Raw genomic sequence first — 4964 nt, 5'->3', positions numbered from 1 at the left:
GGCCACTCACTCTTCCCAATCTTAGGCCTCCCCCCGCCCCCGCCTCCGTCGTTGGTTGTGTCAAACAGGAAGAGACGTCTCTCTTATGCCTGCCTCAGGATTCATCAACTCTGGCCTTTCGAGATCATTGCAAGATGTCCCATGTCCTTGGCTGCTGTGTCTGTCCATCCACAGTTGTCAAAGGGAGACCAAGTTCAATATTGTAAAGGCCTGGTTGTTTCTACTGAAAACCGCCCGCTTTGGTAGAGCACACTTCATATCCCCTTGGGAGACGGAGACCCCAAATGCCTCCCTCTGCAACCTGGGAATTCTGTCTACTGGAAAGGCACCTCCAAAAGGACCCCCTCCAGCCTCGTGCTGCTGATATTGTCGACTGACCAACACTTGTGCCACCAAACTCCAGGGAGTGGCCTCTTGGATTCACGCATCACGCCATCCGGTGACCCGAAACTAAAAGTGTCCGCGAATCGAAGCTGGGGGCACCTGAAGGACGCAGCTTTCCCCAGATGACCGGATCAGGCCCGTACACCTGTTCTTACTGTTGCTTCTTTATCTCCCCCTCTTTCTTGGAAGAACAGCGACCTCGTCCACATATCCCGATCTAGTGCGAGTTGGGGGAACCTCCGCCGTTGATGGGTGTGTCTTCAGAAGCCTCGGTCTGCCTGACACAGTAATCACCCCTCAGTTTGCCCTGGAGGTAATTTTGCTGGGATTCCAAATGCCACTGTAAGTTTAAATTGTCCCACAGGCCCATCTTATAAAGTTAGGGTACTCAGCCCACTGAAACTCATTACTTGTTTCAACCTAAGCCAACCCTGGGACCGGAAAACACGAAGTCTCGAATATTCGTACTGTATAAGAAACTCTGTGGGACAATCAGTGTAAATCGGGCCATTCGTAAGCTGCTGACGTTCCCATATACTCAGTCAGCCTTTCAATATGTAATATTGAATGATGTTGACACCTGTCTACTAAGAAAGGGTCCACACACACCACTGCTTAGGCGGGATGTGCACGCCTGGCTACGTCTTTATATGTGCAGGTTTTGATAATGACCTTCGAGCTTGGGCAGCTCACTGCCTTGACAGCTGGAGGCTGAAAGCACATGTGCCCTGGCTGCGCTCACTGCCCTTCTCTCTCTTCGTAACGAAGCAGAGGCTTCTCATGGTTTCATCCCGTGAAATCCCTAGAACCACCTGACATGAGAACTCCCGGGAGGCGTGCGTGATGCTGGGTTTGCTTTCTTCCAGGGACAGTTTTCCTTCTGTGCCAATGAACAAATAATCAGAAGTCTCCCCCTAACACCAGGAGACTTGCCGGATTCCAACGCAGCTTCAGCTTAGCCACCATCTCTTGACTCATTGGCTAAAATAGTTTTGCACAATCATATAGCTCCGGATTATCTACTTCCTGAAAAAAGAGATGTCTGTGCGATTTAGCCAACACCCCCTGCTGCACATGGATGAACGCCTCTGGAGAAGTAGAAACGCAATCGCAAACAATTAGGGAACAAACACGCTGGCGACATCTGTCTTTTGATCTATGCGGCTGGTTATCTTCAGGTCCAGGCTTCTGGTTTAGAACCACCATACAGACTAAGCTTGTTAAGGTTTCTATTTTTGCCCTGTACACGTGTTGTTAAGCTCTGTGCCTGCTGCTTGTCGAATGTGGCCTCGAGCAGTTCCCTGTCTGTGCTCCTTCCCTTTGGTGTGGCACGCAACACCCAGGAAAGCTCTTTCCTGGCACCAAGGGATACATTTGGAAAACCTTCCCCATCATAAAATATAACAATCCTAGTACCTACCTCATAGGAGGGGTGTATGAGATGATATATGTAAAACACAGATCACAGTGCCTGATGTATAGGAAGCATTCAATAAATGTTAGCTTTTACTGGAGGAGAAGGGGGTGAGGGGGAGATCGAAGAGGGTAAAGGGGATCAAATATATGGTTGTGGAAGGAGACCAGACTCTGGGTGGTGAGCACGCGATGCAACATACAGATGTTGTATTATAGAACTGTACACTGAAAACATATAATCTTATTAACCAATAAATTAAAATATTAAAAGTTTACTTTAAATTATATATTGCATAAAATTATACACACACATATATAATCATCCTATAGCTTTGGATATGTTCATTTTTTGTCCTTCCAATCTGATCTGCCTTGCAGAGAAATATTCAGGATATCCTAGAGGAGGAAAAAGCCTGCCCAAAATGTGCCGGGCTCTGTGCAGAAGGGTAGAGGGGCTGGTACTCCAGGCTCTTGGAGGTATTTTTCCAAGAGCGAGGCAGAGTGGGAGTGAATCCATCCTCACTCTCCATACTGATCCCTCGTGGGGTCAAGGCTAACTTTAGAAGTGCCCAGTACAGAATGTGGCGTATGGCTGACTCCCGGGACATGCTTACTGAATGAATGAGGCACCTGACCTCCTGGCTGGGGAAATGAGGCACCCTGAAATGAAGATGGAGCAGAGAGGCTGGACCTGTGAGTTTGGACTCATTTTCAAAGCGTCTCTCTAACAGCAAAATGTGGTGGGGTACAGGAAAAAGAAATGAGTCCCTGACTATTGGCGGTCTCCGATCCGTCATTTGAGACACCACGGTGACCTTTCTAGAAACTTCACATAGAAAGAGTCTTAAAGTTTGAACCGAGGCCACTCAATACAGGTCTCTGTCTAAATAAAAATAGGCCATAGAGCCAATCTATATAAAATGATTCTTCATTATCACTTGTTACTATTTGAAATGATCTCATTTACTATTTATTGTCTATCTCTTCCACTAAATGGAAATTCTCTAAAGCCAGGGGCCTGGCCCATTTTGTTTACTACTCACTCTGTAGCATGCAGAATAGTGCTGTTCCATATTTATTCACTCAATTCCTCAATAGAAAATAAGTAAATAATAAATGCTGAAGGACCAAATAAATGAATACTTGGAGGAGTGCTTTACTGTATTATTTGAATGGCGTCTTACTATAATACTGAAGGTGTCCCAGGGGTGGGGGAAGACACTGAAAGACTGTCGAAAACGTCTGGCGAGTAGCCGAGACCGGCATTGAGGTCACAGTCTGCCGCTTTGATTTCACTGAAAGCGTTTTTGAAGAACTTTGCAATAGTTATTGTCACAAGCCCAAGGTCATCTCTTTATTAATGTCTCCTCGAGGTTATAGTAACTTTCCTCAAGCCTGGTTATCACTCGGTGTCTCATTTAAAGCCTCCGAAACTTTGCATTATCCCTTTATTCTGGTAACAGTGTCTGATAGAGCTACGCTGCAATATCACATTTTGCCAGCAGGTGTCACTGTCTAATATGTGATCTTGTGTGAAACTCACGGAAGTTTAAGGTCAGAGTCTATGAAATGAATCAATGTACTAATTCATGAATGCCATAAGATCAAAGTTCTGTAAGATAAGGTCCAATCTACTTCAGTTTCACACCATGATATAAGTATATCTTATGTTTGGGATGCAAATGGGCCTAAGTTTTATTAATACGCTTCAGTGTTCTTTCTGTTCGGCTAGGTCTTGCCCCACTTCTGTGGACCCCATGCTTTTCAGGAAACCTCTTTTTATTATTGTCAGTAATAATGTCTAAAATATGTCTATTACCTCGAAATTCCTCCAAATCCTCTGATTTCATTCTAACACATTCCTCTGCACATGTTATGCTCAGTTAGTATTCATTGAGTAATTGCCCCCACCCCAAATCTTGGGAAACTATTCTGCAGATGAGGAAACTGAGTCTCAGAGAGGTTAAGTAACTTGCTCAAGGTCACACAGCCGGTGAATGGCCAAGCTGGGGTGCGTAGTTTGTCTAGGTCCAAATCCCTTGCCTGTTCACTCCAATTAGCGAAGGGTCACAGAGAAGGTGGAGCCCTCATGCTTACGGGGGGCGGCACGGTTATGTTCTAGAGGCCCAGAGGGCGTCCAGGACATCACTGCACAGACTTTTCATCATCAGAAAAAGCAGCCGATGCTCATTTGCTCTCTAATAACTTCTCCCTGTCACTTTCCTGAGACAGATTAGAGATATGAGCAAATTGGGCTGACGCGAATGATGAAATGTGTGTGGACGTGGGGGGGAGCGTGGGGGGGGGGCTGTACCACCAGGAGCCCAGAGCCGCCCACCTCCCTATTCACCCTTAGGGAACACAGATACTTGGTTTAATACTTGAGTCAGTCTTCAAATTCCTGGGTGGCGTTTATCAGCTGAGGTCACCATATTGCAAGATTATGTATCTCTTTTAACAAACAATAGTATCAGCACTGATATGATGAGCATACACCCCTTTCACACAATCTGGCCTCCACGACTGCTCGACACTGCTCCGGGCTGCAACCCGGTTTCTGCTCTATGACCAGTTTCCCAGCATCATCTGCCCCCTGGCTCTTGGAGGAGAGGAAGGCTCACTCCCCAGGATTTCTCTGGAAAATTTAGGTCAGCAGGATCTAATTACCTGAGTAGATCAGAGCTGAGATTTCAAGATTAATGCTGCAGGAGGGTGGGGCGGGAATGCTGACTTCTAATTAGGAACTGTGAGGGCCTTTACATCAAAGGTGGGGTGCCTACCCCCAAATGACCAGATTCTGCCACTTGAATTGCATGCATGCAATCTGCCCCAGTCTCCCCTGGAAGGTGTCCTCCAGGATAAAAGGCGAGGCCACCGTTCAAGAGGACAGCACCTGGTGAGGGATGCGTACTCCCTGCATAACACATCAACCAAGGCTACCCCCCCAAGGGAGAGAAATGAAGCACAGAGGCAGCTGTGCTTTTTCAAGACTACACTCTAGGGTATAGCAGGAACCAGGAAAGACCCTCTGTCACCTCCATGTTTTCACAGTTTTTCCAAGCACGATAACATCTTGGAGCAAGGAACGGTTCTCAGATTGCACGGTGGCTAAAAGGAACCATGTACTCTGAAATTCCAAGCTCCCCTGGGTTGCTGGCAGTGGC

This window comes from Pteropus vampyrus, unplaced genomic scaffold, assembly GCF_000151845.1.
Source record: "Pteropus vampyrus isolate Shadow unplaced genomic scaffold, Pvam_2.0 Scaffold484, whole genome shotgun sequence".
In the NCBI taxonomy this organism is placed as follows: domain Eukaryota; kingdom Metazoa; phylum Chordata; class Mammalia; order Chiroptera; family Pteropodidae; genus Pteropus; species Pteropus vampyrus.
Note: the sequence above shows the minus strand (reverse complement) of the source record.